This window comes from Cryptomeria japonica, chromosome 6 (assembly GCF_030272615.1).
Source record: "Cryptomeria japonica chromosome 6, Sugi_1.0, whole genome shotgun sequence".
Lineage (NCBI taxonomy): Eukaryota > Viridiplantae > Streptophyta > Pinopsida > Cupressales > Cupressaceae > Cryptomeria > Cryptomeria japonica.
The window spans coordinates 576,350,479-576,372,233 of record NC_081410.1 but is presented as its reverse complement, the minus strand read 5'-3'; the positions used below and the strand labels follow the sequence as shown (position 1 = coordinate 576,372,233).

The 21,755-nt window shown below is 35.3% G+C and overlaps 2 long non-coding RNA genes across 3 annotated transcripts; one reads left to right on the top strand and one right to left on the bottom strand.

Moving 5' to 3' along the window:
- Window positions 1-909: 909 nt before the first annotated feature.
- On the bottom strand, window positions 910-17,631 carry LOC131062946 (uncharacterized). 2 transcript variants are annotated; one of them, XR_009110997.2, is made up of 9 exons: window positions 17,274-17,631; window positions 16,929-17,005; window positions 16,195-16,264; window positions 15,916-15,951; window positions 15,720-15,786; window positions 5,168-5,273; window positions 4,967-5,038; window positions 4,585-4,710; window positions 910-1,186 (listed from the first exon to the last, which is right to left on the bottom strand). It is a non-coding gene; the product is annotated as an uncharacterized LOC131062946 (long non-coding RNA). The 2 variants fall into 2 exon arrangements; XR_009110998.2 differs by lacking the exon at window positions 15,916-15,951.
- LOC131062947 (uncharacterized) lies at window positions 7,666-11,202 on the top strand. Its single transcript, XR_009110999.2, has 3 exons — window positions 7,666-7,734; window positions 9,666-10,755; window positions 10,973-11,202. It is a non-coding gene; the product is annotated as an uncharacterized LOC131062947 (long non-coding RNA).
- Window positions 17,632-21,755: the final 4,124 nt, after the last annotated feature.

The following is a 21,755-nucleotide window of genomic DNA, read 5'->3' as shown; positions in this document are numbered from 1 at the left end:
TTACCATCTTCAAAACATATCATTTATGTTTCTAGTTTAAAAAATATTATCTATTTTGCTTACATTTCACCTTTGCAATCACAATTTTCTTTTTACTTAAAAAATTTCAATATGCAACGAACTACTTTAAATTATTAAATATTTTATTTATTTAAAAAGATAATATTTACATGTAAGCTTCTCTTAGCTTCAAGAATATTTATTCAAACATTCTCTACTAACAAGGCCAACCACGTGAAGGTAGAAGCTTGTTTGGCCTCCCCTAAGCGACCTAAGACGAACACAAGACAACCTAAGCGACCTAAGACGAACACAAGACAAGACAAGACATGTTTTATTTTATTTATTTATGATGATGATAAGTGTGATGGCTATATTAAGTTGTCATATTTTATGATTTGTTGTGAGTTATGGAATATGAAATAGCGTTAATATGTTATGAGTCAAAATACATATTTTTATTATTATTATGGTGAAATTTTTATGTTATGTATATTGCTTTCATGATGCTCTTTTAATGATTAGTTTCCAATCTTTTACAATAATGTTAATTATGTGATTGCCATTTTTTAAATTTTTAGTGGCACGTTGTGAATTGCATTCATAAATTGAACAGATTTTGACTTTTGTAAAGGTTATTTATGATTATTCTTTTTGTACACTATGTTATAAATGATTCATAAAACATTTAGTGAGGGGGTGTAAATGATAAATTTATTTTCGAAATTGTGCAATTTAACTTCAATGCTGAAATCAAAATTAATAAATGCTTAAATAAAAATTAATCTAATAAAAAAAAATGCAAAAAAACGAGACACAAACCTTAAAGAATGGCTTTGGCCTAAAGACCATTCTTTAAGGTGTCAAAAACACAACCTCAAGGAATAACCATGGCCAGTGACTATTCCCTTCGGTCTTTGGAAGGAGTTTTTAACCCCTTCCAATCCAATAACTTTTTTTATTAAACATTATATTTGTACATGTTACAATGCTATCAAGTCAATATGCTTGACCAAAACATAACTAAAGAAATGATGCAAGCCTAGTTCCATCTCTTGCTATTTTGTATACACCATCATGAAAAACAACTAATTCAAAAAGCTACTCAAGATCCTTCTTATCAAACTGCAATTTTTTTGGCTGCAACATGTTGCCACCCATTCATGTGAGCTTGCTATATGCCACCCTGTCATACCAATTTAGCCATAAATTAGTCAACATAATGCAGCAAGAAAAAATGATCATAGAAGTAATCTTCAATCCAAAAAATGAAATTTAGGATGCTCAAAGATTCATACATGTTACAACTACCACAAAAAACCAAAAAAAACATCACAAAGGCTATACAAATTTTGTGAGGTGAAAATTTTACTTCAAAGATGCAAGACAATAACAGATGATGCTGGGGTTGGTTGCTCACAAGCTAAAAATAGTCTTACAAGAGACCGGAGGTTTTCTGTTTTTTTGAACAAACATAAACCTCTTCACCATGCCCAAAAGTGAAATATAAATAAATAATTAAATAAGTGTCCCAAAGCCCTTGTTTCTACGTTGCACGAAGAGTTCAAGGTTTGAATGTATTTCCATGTGGCGTAGTGTGTCATGAGGCAAGTTTTCCATGTAGAAAGAGACAAACTAGGGTTGTGTTGAGAAGGCTTGAGTTATTATACAAATAAGCCATATCTTTCTGTAAGTTTTCTTACTGTTGCAGATTTATCATGGCGGCCAATCTCTCTAATAAAGAATTGAAGATCCATTCAATACTCTTTCTACACTTTCATATTCAGTCTATCTCAAAGAGAGTGTCAAGATCATGTGTTCTTCAGTTTTCACCGAAGTTAAGAAGTCATCTAGAGGTTTGTGGAACGTGAAATATGCTCCATGATAGAGAAGAGTACTTGTGGAGGTCGTTGCAAGTAATAGAGATCACTATCATCTATCCATGCAAGCCTCATGCACATAGTTCTCCATTAATCAGGTCAGATAGGTCTTATCAAGTTTTTGCTTACATTTGCAGAAAGCAAGGTCTTTGTATATGCATTTAGGCTTTTTCTAGGTTTTCTCTTGAAATGAATGGGCTGTTGTGAGAAGATCAACATGGAGAGGCAAAATAGAATGCTTGCGGAGATTGAGGACCATTCACAGATCAACAAACTTCTAAGTCTGCACAGTCATTAGAGACCTCTTATTCCATAATAGTGGAGAGCTACAACTTTCATTAAGGTTGATCTTGAACTCAAAGAACAAAGGGATAAAAGGAAGTTATTGTACCAGCAATAGAAAGCAAGGTTTTGATGACAATCTTAAGGAAAGTAATATCCAATGTAGTCTTCAGAGTGCCATTAGGACAGCTCCAAGTCCTTTCATCAAGTCATGGTGAGACACAAAGAGGAACAAAGTTTTGACAGTGAGACAGTCCATGCAAAGGGGGAAATAGAAAAATGGTGTTCAAAGAGCATTCAATCATGGCAGAGTTATGATGTCACTGTCATGATAAACGTTGGGGTATACAAGGAAATAGCAGTCATGAGGAGAAAAAAAAGGAATCCTCACTGTCACCAAGCCATCAAAAGGTTAAAGATACATATCAAAAGGATGCATTGAAATGAAGAGAACAATCAAATGCTATTTTGATAGTCTAAGGGTTTGCGAGGTAGCCAATACAGAGCAGCAATAAACAGTCAAAGATCAATTCATAAACAGAGTTTGCAGCCACAGAAGAGCCTTATAACAGCAGCCAAATCTCTTGTGTTAATGGTATAAAAGATATGCACGACATTCAAAGTTTTTGTTGTAGACTAGGACGTGATCAATGGATGAAAGTATAGTCTCAAAGAGATGTCATAATGTGTAAATGTTTCCTTAGGACAGTCTAATGCAACACAAAAGTTTTTTATCAGCCAATACCTTAGTCTAGGGTGCAGTAGAAGACAGCAAATACGCCCAAGTCTGATAAAATGGACAGTGATCTTCAAAAGAATAGATCAAAGAGGCTTCAAAACAGTTGTAAGGACACACAAAATATGATACAAGGACTATCATCTTCAAGAGGAGCTCTGTAATAAGTTTGCTATATGAAGCAAACAGGGAACAAAGTTCAAAACATATGAAGGATCAGATTAGGAGTCATTCTCAAGGGCATGAAGCCTTAAGTGCACAAGATAACAGACTGATAAAATGTCATGGTACAGTGTCGATAATGATGCACCATGGACTTGATTAGCAGCAGCAATATCTTTTCAATTTACCACTACAAAAGCAGCAGACTGGAAAAGAACACTGGACAGTGGCTAATAGGCAGACAAAGAATAGATCCAAAACACAATGATGAACAAGAAAGGCTATAAAGTAATATCTTCAAAAGATGTTAAGGACAGTGCTCAAGGTAAAGATACCAATCATCGCAGCAAGGAATGGTTAGAGTCTCCATTAAGAGGCATATAGCCATCATATATGATAAGCAAGATGACAGTCCTTGTGAGGATAATCAAGCGCCAGAGCAGCTTTAAGGAAGAGCAGTCCTTAGTTGCAGTAGATAGATTAATATTGTAGAGGAAGGCTGTTAGAGTACAAAGACAATAAAGAACCCTTTCAAAGTTGTGGCAGTCCTAGAATGATCCATCACCAAGAGCTATGAATGCAGAATTGTGGCAAAAGTTTGAGCAGTCTCAGCAATAAAGAGAAGCACAATATGGATTTCATGATAGCATGCAGTCCTTGATCACTGCTGTCCAAAGAAACTTACACTCGTTAATAAAAGCAAACATTTTGTCACAGTTGTTAATGATAGCATTGAAGGTTCTCATAATGAGCTACAGAGATCTGTTTTGAAATAAGACAATCGTATGAATAGACGGATCTTAAGGTAGTTAAGGCATTCAAAACCCTCATACCAAAAATATGTAGAGCCTATACAATCAGGGGGTATAAAGTTAAGGTAGTTAAGGCATTCAAAACCCTCATTGACAGTCCTCCTAGTTGGTTGTGCAGAGCCACAGGTCATGATGAGGATTAGTGGCATCATTAGCAACAAAGGAATTAGTGATCCAAACTAAGAAATAGCAGCCTCAATGCACAATGATCACACAGTCTTCAGAACCCTGACAACAGTCCCAAATCTAGCAAAGGTGAATAACCTTACAAGTGAGCAGTCCTCACTAATGAGCAAAGACAGTAGGGTATGATGAACTCTAGAAAAGGGAATACACCCAAACAACTCATCAAAGGTCCATGAAGACCAGAACACAGTCCATTAGAGAATTGAGCAGTCATTAGAGAGATCATTAGCAGCTAGGAGGAGTATGGCAGTCTCAAAAGCCATTTTTATGAATTAGCAATCCTAATATCAAAGAAAGACAAATTGCGGTAACAGAGAAGGAACATATATTTAATCTCAAGAAGGGACAGTCATAAATCATTCAAAGCAATGTGAAAACAAGTTGTGTAAACTCTTTTTTTCTAACTACCATAGTTTGTTAAATCCTCTTTGTTTCATAACAAATACAAAATAGGAACACGAGCCAAGGTAGTTAATCACACAAATGGTTGCGAAAACAATCTAAAATATTAAACGACTATACATACCAGGTTCAATTTTAATCATTCATGTCAACCTCGTAAACTTCAATGACTGTAGCTTCTCTGTATTACACATATTTCGTTCTCTACTTTACAAAATCTGCTAGCCTGAAACCAAGAAAAATCGTATCCCTGCATCGCATTTGAAATAATAAAAGAAATGAATAAATCCAACAAACTTGCCAGAGCTCCCTAAACAAGGATTTGAAAAAAATATTAAAACCCTAAACCAAAATTATTACATTCCGAAACCAACAAAGCTCAGTTAGCTGATATAACTTTAGCTTACTATTATAGATGATTTGCAGGTTCTGTAAAATATTTCAAAGCCAATAAACAATACAATGCTACACGAAAAAACTACAGAGCAAGGCATGTACGGACATACCAGAAGCCCAATAGGGTGTTGCAGCTGTATGTGTTATGAGGTCAGTGAACCCCCAATAAAACCAATCCATGGCTGTTCATCAATAAAACTCCATGAGCCAAACCTTCGTTTCTTAAATCCATGTAAAAAGAATGGGAGCCTTAATCTATAATTAAATTTAAGCCAACAATGTCAGTTGTATAAAGAATCTCAACCCCTTACAGTGAAGAGGATGCAAGAAGGTTGTCTAAGATCAAACATATGAGCTTCCCATCTCTTCTTCTCTGCATCGGTTCTATGAACTCCCACCGGATTTTGTGTCCCATGCCTACATTGGAATCTCATTTCATTATATTTCAAAAGGACAAAAATAACTAATGATATTAGGTGAAAATATATTAATTACATTAAAGCATTAAATTATTTCCAAGATCAAACATATGAACTTCTCATCTCTTCTTTGCATAAACTAGAGACAAAACTAACTAATGAATATTAGATGAAAATATATTATTTACATTAAAGCATCAAATTATCTTCAAGAGCAAGAAACAACAAAAGCTTCAAGGACAATAATACAAGGGGATAATCAAACTATTAGGTAGCATAGCATATATATCCATTCTCATATAGATATTGCAGGAAATAACAAGCAGATGGATTTATATATATATAGGTGAGAATGGTATCCATAGTTCACACTGCTATTTTATAGTTCAAATATATACAGGCATATAGAGCTTTGTTTAAAATTTTCATTGGAAAATGTGAATAAAATTGAGACTGCAGTTCTGCATACTATCATTCGAAAATTCTTTTTGAAATTCTGTTGCTGTTAAAATGCAGTATTCTATGAACTCAAAGTTTATGAGCTTTATTCATGAAGGGTACTATTAACTGAGACATATAATATTGTAGCTTCTCCACATTTAACATGCATATATATCTAAAACAGTAGGTTCATATATACTTTTATTTACTAATTAAAGTGAGAAAACTTACAAGCTCAAATGCTAATCTTACCCAATTTGGTTATGAGAGTAAATATATATGCTCTGCATGTAGCACTTTAAATAGATATCCTATTACAAATTAAAGAACCGTTAGAAGTATGTTTTAATAGAATGTTTAAAATAGAGAGTTCTGGTTGTAGATAACACATATATTGGCGTTGGTTAGGTGTAATGAATTTGTCATTCTCTAATCTTCTGCTCTCTCACTTGCTCTCTAGCCCTGATGATGGATCGTGGCGTTTGGTCTGAAACATTCGCAACATCAAAAAGCTACATGGTCAAATCTAGAAGAATTAAAAACAAATCACTGTGGACTGTGGATGTTTAATGAATTTATTTAATTATTCAAAGATTACAATTCCTTCCCAAAAGATCTGATTCTATCTCTTCGTCTTAAAAAATAGCCAAATTTGAGCTCTTTTTTGGGCTCAAAAATTTACAAAACTTTGAATTTAACACTTACATTCTCTTGATGCTACGGGACTACTCGACAATATTCATGTCGGCTTGTCTACTGTTATATTCAACGGTGTGAATTCTCCTGCTTACAGAGACCAAATTGGTGTGAATTCTCCCACTTACAGAGACGCCAATTTGGTGTCCAACACCCTTGTTGTTCAACCCCACAAAGGAAGGTGACTGGTTGTCAATTTACCAAATACATTGTTCAATAAGGCATAGATCCTTCACAGTTCACACACATCAGATTTAACCTTTCTCTATGGAGCACACAACCTTTACCATTAGACCCACTCAGGTTGTACTTCAGGTTGAAGCAGTGACTATTATAACTAAGTTATTCTTAAAAGTCACTCTTACGCCTATTAATATTTTGACAGAATGCTTTAGGTTAAACATGTGAGGTGGGAAAATTTTAGTGCTTTTCTATTATCGAGAATAATAGTTTATAAACAGGGTTTCAAGATGGAAAGTGAGAATATAATGGAGTATTAGGAGGAACGTGATAAAACATATGAGCGGGACTTCAACTCCATTGGAAGCGGCACCACATGTGACAAGCAGATTCCAGTCATACCAATACCATTTATTGAAAAAAAAATTTACTCAACTCACTTCGGGAAGGTAGCAAATTTACTCTAATGTATATAGGAATAATCAGTTAAAAATATATAGTTAATATCAATTGATATGTCCTATTTAACAATCAAACTTTACTTTATTATCTTAATTTATGACCTATGTTGCTGAATCATGGCCCCTTTGCCAAATTTTCAATGTTATTATAAGTAATGAGTATTTTGATTCTATTCCATCTTCCAATCAAGATCCCTTTGGTAAAATACACAACATTGCATGATAACGCGACTTTTCTATGATTCTACTGTCATGCCCCGTCTTTGATCATCATATTTTTTCCCAATCAAGAAATATAAAGTATAGCAATTAAAGTATTGATAATTGTTTATTTATTAACTTAATATTTTAATTTATTCATTATATACAAATGAGATAAATATAACAATTACTATTAATTAATTAATATTTTATTATTATTAATTAATTAATTAATATTTATTAACTATTCATAAAATGTTTTAATGAAATAAATTAATAATATTAAAAATCATGGGTCACTTATCTCCAAAGGGGCCCACGTAATCCTAACGAAAAGTCAGCCCTTTGAATAGTGGTGACTCACCACCCTCCTATAAAGCATCGAGAGAAAGAGGAATCAAGGAGGGAAGATTACGGAGGAAGAAAAGAGTTATCGCCGGCAGAAGCATTGAGTTTTTATAGTGAAAGGAATGGTTTCAGGTATATTTCTACAGCCCAATATATATATGGTAATTATCGTTTAAGAGTGCTATAAGAACAATACGGTTGCAGTGTGATATATGTATAAATCACTTTCCACACTGATGATAAATCTGGTAATGTTCTGCTAAACAAATTCATATGTTCTGATTTTAAACCCGTAAATTACCACAATTCAACTTAAATGTTACATTAAACTGCAACCATTTATGTGACACGATAGTGCTGTGAATTACTACTAATTAAGTTAATATAATACGTGTATCTGTGGTTACAATCAATCACATCATGAAACATATAAACAGTTTACACCAGTAATAAATCTGCATAATGTTATGGTAAGAACAATATATAGTATTACACACATATAGTCATAAATAGATTACTAATAAAGTGAAATCACAAAATGGCACAACAAGTTCCCTAATGTTTTTGTATTCTGTTAATCTCCCATAATGATCATAAAATTATATACATTGGATAGAATGAACTGGTAAAATATTGGCAGATTATTTATACAAGTCTGAACTAAAACATACTGCACAATCTTATGTCAATAACAATAACAGTAATAATGAATCTATTCACTAATTTACTTAAAATCCCAGGAAGGCAGAGAGATTCGGAGAGGAGGATAATGTCTGTCTCAGTTGTCCACCTACTGATCCAAGTAAGATCAGTAGGCCAGTAGGGCATATGACTGCTACTGGGCCTGGGACTGGCAACAATTAAGCCCCTCTACAATCTGCTACTTCCTTGGCTTAGTAAATTTAAGGGTGGGACAAGGAATGATTACGGGGATAAAACCCACACCACCATTAGTAAGCCAAAAGGGCATGATGACTGCTTTTGGATCCAGAGAGGGATGGATGGGCTAACTGGATCACCCTTGTGTTACCCCATTATGGTTATTAAAGGAAAAATGTTATAAGCCATATGATTTACAATTGAATAAATTCACGTTTCCGCTGCATATGTATAATCCATAAGAAAGTAATCTCTGTATGAATTAGTGTGATTTTCCTTTGAATGTGAGCAATGTTACCATTTCTGATTTATTTCTTCCATCTGTTATTCAGGCAAACATATTTGTGCTTATATATCTAGTAAGGGACATTACATCTACCCTGCTTGTGAATCAAGTACCCCTTGGAAAAAATATTTGATCATACTATAATAATATAATATACACTGCTGAGTATGATATAATGCATTTTGCTTTTGAGGTCCCTTTGGTAGAACTTACAACTTGACTATTGATACCACCCTTCTTCTAAATCAGTTCGCCATTAGCAAAATTTACAACTTCGACTATGATATAATAAACATTAAGATTATATTCTGCTGTTGAATACAAAATTTAGATCTTGAGTCTAATATACTGCATCAAAGCCCCTTTTGCAAAATGTACAACTTTATATATATATATACTCTATTTCAAATTGATTTAGGCTTTGGAAAATTGAGCGATAATATTGCAAACCCAACCAAGCACAATAATTTCAAAATTTACTTTTCCAACCAATCACATAAAAAAATTTCATATAACTTCCAGGTTTCTGGAAAGTTTTTTATGAGCTCTAAGGTCTTCTGATTTATTCTTCGCAGTGTATTTTTGACCTAAAGGAATTATGACACAGGTAGTTGTAAACAAATACAATTCATTTAACCTGTAACTGGTGTAACGTCGGCTGTAGGTTTTACCAAGTTAGATGCCAGGAAAAGATACCATGGAAATTTAAATCTGTGTGCTGCATAGTTGACTGCCAAAAATCATCAATTTCAGAACTTGTTATAATTTTGTTTTGGCTTCCGTAGGAAAATAGATTAAAATAGGTAGCAATGGGAAATGGATGAAGAACAAATTGACAATTCTGAGATCTACTTTTTTATAATTCTAGGTTCTCATAGCTTGGATGTTTGTGAAACAGGTGGCATAGTATGAGCCAGACTTGTTACAAAATGTGAAACGGGTTAGTCCTTTGTTGGTGGAAGTTGTTTCCAACATGCTTACCATCCAAATGACACTTTTTATGCTCCCTACAAAAAAACTCCAAGTTACTCAGCCTCCTGAGTTACATGTTGAGGGACAAGGTGGAATCATGGGACTCCAAATGGGCACTCTCACCAATAATGTGCTAGGGAAAATAAACTCATGGCGCAGTCTTTCAAAAAATGTAACTTAAGGTATGCAGGGAGACAGGCATGACAGTCTTTATGGGATTGATTTCGTGGACATACGTCAAAACAAAATCCAATCTACGTTATTTTTAGATAAACTGCACCACCTCATATGATCCAGGGGCTATGGCTCCTGTTTCCACAGATCTCAATATAGGGAGCCTTTCTCTTGAACAATCAAAGGTGCCGAACGGTCTCTCTTGTTCACTGACCATGAGGAATTCATCACAAAGTGAGCAAAAAGGTAGTACGTTTACTGGTAAATCATTCTCTAAGACCACATCCTTTCTTCTGTTGAGGAAGCCTATTCATATGGTACAGTCACCCAAAAATCCCAAAAGCAGCAGCAAGATGGAATAAACTCTCCAGATAGGCTATGCTTTCTGAGCTTCAAATACACTGGTTCACCTGGGCTTACAAACAACAGCTCAAGTGATGGGAATCAAGAAATAGATAGGTTTCATGGACCAGTCAGTGGAAGGACAGATAGATTGAAAATGTTTAACAATTCTAGCATAAATTTCAGCATGGCAAAAGCTGCAGTGATATTAGCACCAACCTTATTGGAACTTTACAAAGTTTTAAAGATCAATCAACCTTTCTAAGATTGAAGAAGAATATAGGAGGAAAGATATTAGAGCATATAATTGTCCAATGTAAAGTCTTTAGTGAGATTGATGAAGTAGGCCATACCCTTGATCTAACACTCTTCAGTACATATGAACAACTTTATGACAGTCTGGCAAAAATGTTTGGTATTGAAAAATTTAAGCTTTCCAATCATGTTCTCTACAAGGACATTGGCAACACTCTGAGGCATGCTGGGGAGGAGACCTATGGGTAAGTTATCTGTCTAATCCAATCTTATTCCTTTTTCACCATTATCTTAAGCTTAATTTCAATTTGTTTTACAATGATGAAAATTAAGTTCTTTCATGTGACAGAAATAGTTTCCTGCAGAAATCTTCTTTTGCATTGCCTTTTGAAGTGATTTCTTATATAGATCCTTTAGCAATTAATTAAATCATCATTTTAATTATCCTTAATTTATATACAGAGATTTTGTGAAAACAGTGAGGAGGATTACAATCACTTCTGATTCAGGCAGGGACATGATGTCAAGATAATTGATAGCATTTATAAAACTGCATGCCCTATTCCTGCATTATGATGTCAATTATTGTCTAATAAGTAAATTTGTTATTATATGTGAGGGACTGCATAATGTGAGAGGGAGTTCTGAAGGCAGACAACTTAGATATCAACCTGTGATTAGGTTTGACGTGAGAAGAGTTTTATCAAGATAATTCTGACTCCAAAACTCATTGTTACATTTATTTAAAGACTAAACCTGCAACAGAGAACTTTTATAAGATGTGCTCTGTGCAACTGATGACTTTAACCATTGCTTTCAAAGTTCAAACAATGATTAGAGGTTTTTAGAGGATTTGGGACTACTGCTAATGCTGAATATGTAAGTTGTTATCTATATTAGTTAAATATAATTAAGTAGTCACAATAATCCAAATATTAAATCACAGATTAAAGGGCATAAAAATTGTAAACCAAGAATGCATTCTCATATCATATACAAGCTTCAAATCCAATAAATGAAACTGTCCATCTGGGTTGCTAGCCTTGCAAGGCTAGTCCTAAGTCATCCAAGTAGTAACATAGTATCAGAACCATTTTGAGCCATCCAGAATAAACAATAGCCATCATTGGATGATATGTGCCCATGCAGAAAACTTTGACAGGTCAATCATGGGAGATGAAAGATGGGGGATGGATATGGGTAGTTACAATCCAGCCTGTTCTTCAAGGATTGTGAATTTTTAGATATGCAATGCTTTTATGTATAGCCATTATGGTACATAACCTGCTTGCCTTGTTGGTCTTTGGTCTTTTATGTATGGAAGTTATGGTACATAGCATGCTTCCCTCATCAGTCTCTGGCTTATCCAACTTTAAATAGATTTCATCAAATTGTGAGCGAGATCTGTCATCCACAAGAAAAAACACACTCTTCTCTTTAACTCAATCACACTGCATTGCAATTTCTTTTTCAATCCCCTCTCATTCATCAACTTTCATATTATTGGGGCACCATCTTGCTATTAGCTTCTGCATGAATATTTGAAAGCAGCACATACTACCTAGGTGTTTCAGGTGCTAATGTAAAAAGACACTCTACAGAAAACTCGTCCAGCTTTATGTTACAACAAACTCTACATGCACTAATGAAATCCCCCCAAACAAGTAGGTTGTAGAACCATCTATTCAATTAATTCATGTGCTTCACATAGGTTGCGATGATGAAGAAGAGGTTGCTGCTGTGATTTTGGGAACCAAATCTGGAACTTGCATTCCAAGGCCCTAGTTCGTTTGAAGGCTCAGAGAGACTTCTTGACAGCCTCTGCACAGGCTGCTGAGAGATTTTTCGATAGTGAGGAAGGTATTCTTGGGCTAGATGAGGCCTATGACAAGTTCAAGAAAATGTATCCAAAATTTTATAGTACAGAGGAAGTGGATGAGATCAGAAGTGATGAATATGGGCATTTAGAAGAGTCTTTGAAAGTCTACTCAGATTATTATGGATTTGGGATCAAGTGGACAACACTCAGACTGTAGCTCTGAGCTTAGGAAACAACTTTAGCATAAGAAAAGAAGAAAAAAGGACTCAGCGCTAGGTCTTTTTGTTTCTCCTACCTAGTCCAGGGTGACTGGAGCCAAGTATTCCTACCAGTGGATGTTTCTTGCACTGTAGAACAGGTGGCATGTATTGCTGGATGCAGGTGCTTTGGGTCCTAAAGATATGGATTCCCTTGTACTATCACTCTTTAGGCCTAATTTTATCATTGCATCTTTTTACAAGGTGTTTGGAACAGACCCAACAGGTTTTGGATGTCTTTTTATAAAAAAAACTCTTTTCTGGGCTATCTCCAAAATAAAGGAAATAAAAGAACTGGAATGGTAAACATTATTCATGTTTCTCCTCAATACTTGAGTGATTCTGGAGAACGGCGTGATGGCACAATGCGGGAGAGCGATGGAAATAATGAATTTGGAGAAGATGACGATGGTAATGGCTCCGAGTTCTCTATCGAACCTCATCCTCCAACATTCTCTGGTGCATTCTCATCAGCCCAAGTAAGGGATGTATTCGAAAGTGAAATGGAATAAATGAGAACAATTCTGACAAGGATGGAGCTAGTACAATTTGTGATGAGATTGATAATCTCTCAGTAGATGAGATTATGAAAAGTCCCATCTTTAGTGAAGAACAAAATGAGGATTCGATGTGCATGGACTTGGGTGAAAGTCCAGGTGGCCTAAATACTTCAGAGAATTTCAGAAAGAGTCCTAGCAATTTGGGTTTGTGCCAACTCCAAAATGGGTTTTCTCAAAGAACCAAACATAAAAAATCATCTAATGAAATCATATGCAAGTCTTTAATGGAAGATTATGGAAATGGTCCTATTTATGATGAAGAAAAGAAGAGTTTGGGTGTGAACAATGAAATAGTGTCATTTGATGTAGTAGTATCATCTGTATCACAAGATATTACTCAGACTAAGTTGCTTTCTGAGGTGCAAACTTCTTGTTTAAAAGGAAATACTGAGCCATTGCAGGATGATATTAATAAAGCAACACCCAAAAAGTCTAGAGAAGTTGATACAAGAGAATCTGTTTACAATGGCCAAGGAAAATCACAGGCAGACCAAGATCCCAGTAAGCCAAATGGTAACAGTTTCTCACATGGATCAAGTCAAGGAGATAATCTTCTTTCAAAAGAGGAGATGGGGATTTCTAGAAGAGTGGATTCACAGAGATTCCCAAAGTAGACATGGATAACTTTCAACTTAGATGGTGAAGGCTTTGTTTCTGCAGGTTACGAAATAGATGATAACAGAGACAAAGGTGGAAGTCATACTTCAGAACAAAGTATTTGCATTTTAGGGGAAGTTGCTCAGTCTTTCTCTACTGAAATAATTAGTTGTGACAGAGATGATAAGCATTTCATGGAGCCTCCAAACCATGCAAAACAAAATATTGTAAATACCACAACTAACCTAGCAAATGGTCCAAGAGAGACTAGAAAGGTTTGTTTTTCAGTTGGAAGCAAGCAAAAACCAGCAGAGAATGGATGCATAACAAAGGAAAGTTGTATAAGACAAGAAGCAGAGGGGGCATTCAGGCTTCTAGGTAGTAACACAGTATAAGAACCATTTTGAGCCATCCGGATGTAACAATAGCCATCATTAAATGATATGTGCACCGTGCAGAAAATTTTGGTAGGTCAATCATGGGAGATGAAAGGTGGGGGATGGATCTGGGTAGTTACTATCCAGCCTGTTCTTCATGGATTGTGAAATTTTAGATATGCAATGCTTTTATGTATGGCCATTATGGTAAATAACCTGCTTCCCTTGTCAGTATTTGGTCTTTTATGTATGGCAATCATGGTGCATTACATGCATCCCTCACCAGCCTTTGGTCTATCCAACTTTTCTTAAGTTTCATCAAATTGTGGGTGGGATGTCATCGATAAGAAAAAAAAAGCACTCTTCTCTTTAACTCAAACACACTGCATTGCAATTTCTTTTTCAATCCTCTCTCATTCATCAGCTTTCATATTACTAGGGCATCATCCCAACTATTAACTTCTGCATAAATATTTGAAAGCAGCACATAATACTCAGGTGTTTCAGGTGCTAATGTATACAAACACTCTACGGAAAGCTCATCCAGTTTTATGTTACTACAAACTCTACATGCGCTAATGAAAGCCCCCCAAACAAGTAGTTGCAGAGCATCTATTCAATTAATTCATGTGCTTCACATAGGTGTCCAACACAACCAATAGGGTCTACTAGGTAGGCTTAATGTTCCACTATGTGTGCGATATAAAACTCTTGAATCATAATATCAAAAGAATGCATGCTTTGATAGTAGACCTGCATTATAGAACAAAAACTACATAGGGCTGGATCTGGATTAGTGGGTTCATTCTCAAGTGTCTTTCATTCAATGTAAATATGCACCACTATTAAAGAACAATAATTTGCAATTATTGTTATATCAATACACTAAGTAAAATGCAATGTTAAAGCCTTTATGCTTCTTATTCTTTCTTCTTCAAGAGCTTGGTTAAATTTTTAAACAGTTCTATATTTCAATCTTATAACTATTTTTATTTTCTTCTTCAAGAGCTTGCCTTAAATTTTTAAACAGTTCCATATTTCTTTCTTTTAACTATTTTTATTGCTTGTCTACTACATTTATCTTCAGCTGGCTCCTAACCAGTGACCTACGGCCTTCAGGTAGATAATGTACACTAAACAGAGGGAGAAGATAGTAGAATTGCTATTGGTGGTTATTAGAAAAGATATTCTTTATCACTGGGAATCTAGTTCCTGTCATTATGGGAAAGAAATTAAATTATTAAATCATAAAAAAGATTCGGGAAAATCAATATGAGAAATGTTCTTTTAAAGAGTTATCAGTCAGTTTGTTAGACAAAATATATGTGTCAGGATATTTTTGTATAGAGAAGAGAAAGAATATTACAATGTAATAAATTATCACGCAAATGACTTAAACTATCAATCTAAAGTTTTATTGCAATTCTTTTATATTCAAAGCAACAAAATAATGATTAAAGACTCCAAATCTATAAAATTATTTTTTTAAATTCATCATAGAAAAATGAAGGGTATACACAAGAAACACATAGAACAAAGCATGGTAGTCACACAAATTGATCATGAAAACAATCTAAAACATTAGGTACATGTACATACCAGGTCCCATTTTTAATCATTCATGTCAATGTCACCAAACACGTCAACTTCAATGACTGCAGCTTCTCTGTGTTTGTACAACCCACAGACAATCCCGATAGCTGATTGTTAGTCATAACAATCCAAAACTTGAACAGAAAAAAATTAAAATACAGAATATATTGGACCATAATGACCTAAAACATTTACGATTTACCTAGAATTAAGACGTCCCAACCCAAAAACTTTTTCCCTGAGTAAAAAAATGGCATCCACCTTATAAATATTCAAAACTTAAAAATGAACAAAGGAAGAGCGTTCAAAAGAAAATGAAAACCACAAGCCTAAATATACCATCCCAATGATATATTGTCAGTTTACATTGTCAAAGATAAAAAATACATGCAAAAGTCAAAACTCCACACCCTGAGTTTTTATATAGGAAAAGATAAAGGAAAAGGAAAAAGAAAAAACCTAAGTTAATGATGCAGCTCACCTGCTTAGCAAGGCTTCCTCTTAGAAATGGACCTACCCATGAATCCATTGCCAGTGAGTGCCGTGATCAACTGAACATAAAAATAAACACGAGCTAATCTATTAGAAATTAAAACAAAAAGAAACATTTATTTCCAGGAAAAATAAAACATAGTGTGAAAACTTAAATATTAAGAGAACAATGTCCTTTGAAGTGGTCAAGTCTAAAACGTTTTATCTATAAATTTATATTCTGAACAGTAAATTATACCAAGATAAAAGAAATAAAGATAATGATACTAAGGATAAATAAACCAGGGCTGACAGCTCCAAGGGTAGATGGCTATTTTTTTATTATTGTACAACTGTTCATGTATAAAGAATTTGTGGTTCTTATTCATTCAGGTGCAGCAAACAATTCATTAGTTATTTGTTTTTAATTCTTCTGGATTTGTTTTTATTATTGGCAATAGCAAAAAGCTACACGGTCAAATCCAGAACAATTAAAAACAAATCACTATGGACTGTGGAGGTTTAATGAATTTAATCCATTAGTTTTTAGAATAAAGATAATTTAAATAGGAAGATCTGGGATTCCTATTAATTCTGATAGGGCAAACAATTCATTAGTTTTCATAGGAAAATCTGTGATTCCTATTCATTATGGTAGGGTAAGCAAATCCTCTACTCTACCTCTGTTAATACATAAATATAAGAAAAACATAGAGAATAAAGATAATCAACAAGAAGATTTACCTGCAAAAAGAAGTTTGCCCTCATTCAATTTCTATTTCCTGATCCCTGCTTTTTCCTATGCTTTGCCTCTTCATCCTCTGCCACACTCAATGTGAAAAAAACAAACAAATAATAGATAAAAACCATGACAGACACACAAAGTTTCACAAATAACAGATTAAAATCATCGACAGACAGACCAGTGTGCACACTGTAGACAAACTCTTACAGAAAATGGAAAAATCAAGAAATAGAAAAAAAGCGGAACAAAGCATTGTGAAGAAAAAAACACAATGAAAGAAATTATAAAAAACAGAACAAAGTATTGGCAGAAGAGAAAATCAAAAGAAAAAACGTTATTTGTACCTGGTCTGCAAATGCTGAGGGTTATATATAATCATACTTTTGCACGCTCCATGAAATTTGAAATTTGAATTTGCCAACTATTGCAAACATTCTAGAACACACAACGGCTAGTTTAGTTTCAGGCTTTTGAATCCACGAACCACATGTATGGAAAGAGATTGCAATGCGGCCATCCGTTGGATTTTTTGTACACGTTTTTTTCGCCTTTGATCGCGTTTTTCTCGGGCCGTTTTAAATCACTGTCAATTTCGTTTGCAGCAGATTGGCTTGCAAATCTTCCTAGATATCTAGGGTTTCAAGATATTTAGCAGTGAAGTTTAAAGCTTTTCCTGTTGTCCTGAGACGCTTAATCTCTTCAATGAATTTTTATTATTATTATTTCTTATTAAATTTATCCCTCATTATTATATTGTATGTAAAATATTTATTTATGTTTTTTAATATATAGAATATATATTTAAATTATATTTAATCTTGTTATATACTAACAACATTAAGATATGCTCATTAATGATGGGGTTTGGAGCACTTGTTCATGTGTGCGTGTACATTAATTTTGTTTTCTAGACTAAATTCAATAATTTAAAATATAATAGAATATAGTTTAACTTCTTTTTTTTTTAAATATTGAACAATGTTTGAGATTTGAATTTAAGACCTTCCATATGGGAGGCTTGCAAGCTAACCGCTTTCAATTTTGCCTATTGTTTGACACGATGTCATATGGATCTACAAGTGATTATCACGCTCCATAATACAATTAAGTAGAACAATATTTTTGACCTATATACCTACCATTTGCAATTTCAAATTTTTGTATTTCTTTCTTGAGAACTTATTTATCAAAAAATTAGATTACCTTAAACTACAAAAATGCAATTACTCCTGAATTGTAAACTATAAGCAATAGAGATGATGATGGGAGAGATGGCTCTGCGAATTTTTCCGCGAAAATATCCAGACATCGAGCAACATAAATGGTTCTTTGGGCAAACAAAATATGCGGTTTCGGCTGGCAATTCAGGGAACTGGGCTCCCCTTCCTCAGATGAAATCAGAATGGCAGATGGTGAAATCTAGGAGATATCAGAAGGCAGTGAGGAAGGGCTTACCGTTTAAACAGAATACCCTCCGTCTGGAAGGCTCTTTCAAGTTGACCATCTCCAATAGATTCACCCATTTGCAGAATCTTGAGGGAGGTTTTTTAAAACCGGTTCCCTGAAACAAGCCAAAAAATATATTAAGAACTTGGATAGTTGGAGATCGGGTTTTAATAATGCTAGACCTCAGATATCTGAGGAGGGATGTAAGAAACCCAAATCTCTGCCTCCTTCCAAACCCACAGAGGCGAAGTCAAATTTGGAAACAAATTCTAAATCAAAAAAGAATAATGTACTAGAAATCAATGATAGTATGGTTGAAAGGATTCAACAAACATGCAAAACATTTGGGGTTTTTGCTAGATGGTGTGGACTTGGAGTCCCAACAGAGGTAATTGCGGATTGGTTCAAATCTTCCTTCAACCGGATAGCGAGTATTGCTATCTTGTCTGAGGGTTTTGTTTATATTGATTGTGGAAATGCCAAGCATAAGAATAAATTCTTAACAGGTAAATCTCTGACTTTTAAAGACTTTGGTTTTAAATTTTTAGATTGGCAACTTGCTTTCAATCCAAGTAAATTGGAATCATTTAAAGTAGATAGACCGGTTTTGATCCCTAACTTACCAATAGAATAAATGGATAAAGAAATTATCAGGAAAATAGGTAATAATTTAGGAAAATTCATAGAGATTAGTGACAAAGGCCGGATGTATTCAGATTGTGTATTGATAGTTAATATGGATATTAATGTTAATTCACTCAGCTCTATTAAAATCAGAACTAGGGAGCCGACCTTCCTAATTTACCCCAAAATGTATAGAGGGATTTTAGATCTAGATTTAGCAGTTGAATCGATGTCAGGGGCTTTACCCTTTCAAAAAAACCCTACGGAAGACCCTAAGCTAGATATTTGTTTCAATATGGAAAAGGGAGGTTTTTTTAATCAAGGATAGCTTTTCCTCGGCAAGGCAATTTGATGAGGTAGAAGAAGGGGAAATTGTGGGTGATAAGAGCAAGGCTAAGGGAGTGAATTCCTCTCCCTTGCTATCCCATAAGGCTATTTTTACGGAAGGGGAGGGTAGGGATACTTACACAAAGGAGGAAAAGAGTTGTTGTGCCCATGAAGAGGTAGGAATGAGAAAATTAAAAAATTTATCTAATGATAATAAGGATGAAATCAATCTTGACAGCGATTGTTGGGTTGTGGGTGAGGTGGGGATTATAATCCTATTCTTAAATAGGATGTTGGTGCGATAGTCCAGAGTAATCTGGAAGAAAACGGTTCCCCCCAATCATTGGAGGCTCTTGACAAATTGGATAAGGTTGAACAAGAGGAGGATTTGGTTCGTAAAGAAGAGGAGGTGAATTGCATTATCAACTATTAATGTAATTCAGTTACTGAGGACATCCTGGAGAATTTTTTGGATGAAATAGTAGATAGAGAAGAGTTAGAACTACAAAAAGGGTTGTTGATGAAAGGGATATCGAATTTTATCAAACCTCCAAAGGTCACAAATATGGAGACCCTTATAAACACAATCCTAAACTGGTTTGTTAGCAGACACTGCGCTTTGGCAGACAAACAGTAACACCAGTCTTAAACAGAGTACAACCGACAAAACCCAGAATAACTGAGACAAGCATAAACCGGTTGACCCTTATCTTTTCATACAATCTAATACTTCATTTCCATTTCACTCTAGTGCATGAATAGGTAATCTATCATCAGAGATATATATAAACAGCTAGATCAACATGATTTACCTTCAGACACAAATCACTTAAACCATCACATGAATGACACCACACATGACACACAGATTTTTCACGTGGAAACCCAACTGGGAAAAACCACAGTGGGGATGAATACCCACGAGCTGTTTTTGAACTCTTTGGAAGTTCGCTCTGTTAGGAGCCTTGTTCGGTTAAAGACTGATACAATAGGTTCTGTTAGGAACCGATCCTGTTAGGGATCACCCGGTTAAGGGATGGCTAGAATACCCGGTTAAGGGTTAAACCCTGTTAAAGGTTACCTTGTTAGAGGATTTCAAGAACTCAATGGTTTTGAGTCACCCTGTTAAAGGATTTACATTAAGCCGGTTAAAGCTACCCTGTTAAGGGATTTTCCAATTGTTGAAGTGGTTAAAGATCAACAGGTATTACAATGATATGATAACAACATTCAATGTTGTAAAGCGGAAAGTCGAACCCTAGGTGTTCTCCCCCACTCCAAGGAGAAAGGGGGTCACTAGGATTGACGGTTTTCACTTAGGAGGAACTTTACATTCAAAAGAGGGGTTGAAACCCACAAGATCCAATCCCACACAATGCAAGATTGGATTCTAAATGAGTTTCAAGGGTTGTGACATCAAGGATACCCTCTTTTGTAAAGAATGTAGATAGAAAGATTGAACTAGGAATGCATGTAAAGTAGGAAAGATTCGCTTATAAACAGAGATAGGGATACGGGATGAAGCTGCAGACCTGGAATTAGCAGTAAAATGTCGAGATGATGTTGTTCTGCAAATTCGGGCGAAAGTTGACGGGATGATGGCACCCGGCGTGCACACGGTCCTCCAAAAAATCTGCGAAACGAAGGGGGATCTATTCGTCTCTGCACAAGGATTCCAGATCTTCAATTACAGCCGCGTACCTGCAACATGCGAAGGTGTAATGTTGTTGTATGTTGTATGTTGTATGTGATCTCCTCTTCAATGGTTGAATCCTTGTCTTGAATGCAACACCTAGCCTTGAATGGAGACTTAGAATGATCAATTGCTTGAAGGAATGCTTGAATGCTTGAATGCTTGAATATCGTTTCCGCCTTTTTTTCCATCTACCAAAATGGGAGAGGAAATGTAGTTTATATACTTGCCAATTAGGGTTGAAAGACTGATTTTTCCGACCTTAGGTTGACCTAGGAAGATTATTTTCCAATTTGCAAACATAAAGACCCAAGACCCAAAAGAGACCGGGCCCAAAAATAGGGCCAGGGACCAGGGCGCTGGGCGCCATGGTCCTGGGGGACCAGGGCGTTGGGCGCCCTAGTCCTGAAGGACCAGGGCGCTAGGCGCCATGGTCCCACCTCCAGGGACAGCAGGGTGCAAGGAGGATCAGGCCAGGGTGCTGAAAAATGCAGTTTTTGATGTCATGAACAAGTTTTGGGGTCTCCATTCAGGTTCTGTGTTGCATCGCCATCGTGAAGACCCAAATGCAGTCGAAATTGCAAGTGTCGCAATTTTAGGACACTACATTTAGCCCCCACTTTAGCGGAAGTATAAGCGTACGCCCATACTTCCGGTAAAGTACAAGGAAACAACATTGAAAGACTTTCACCACGTCAAGAAGGCAAGATATACCAAGCCCCCAGTGGACTAAGGA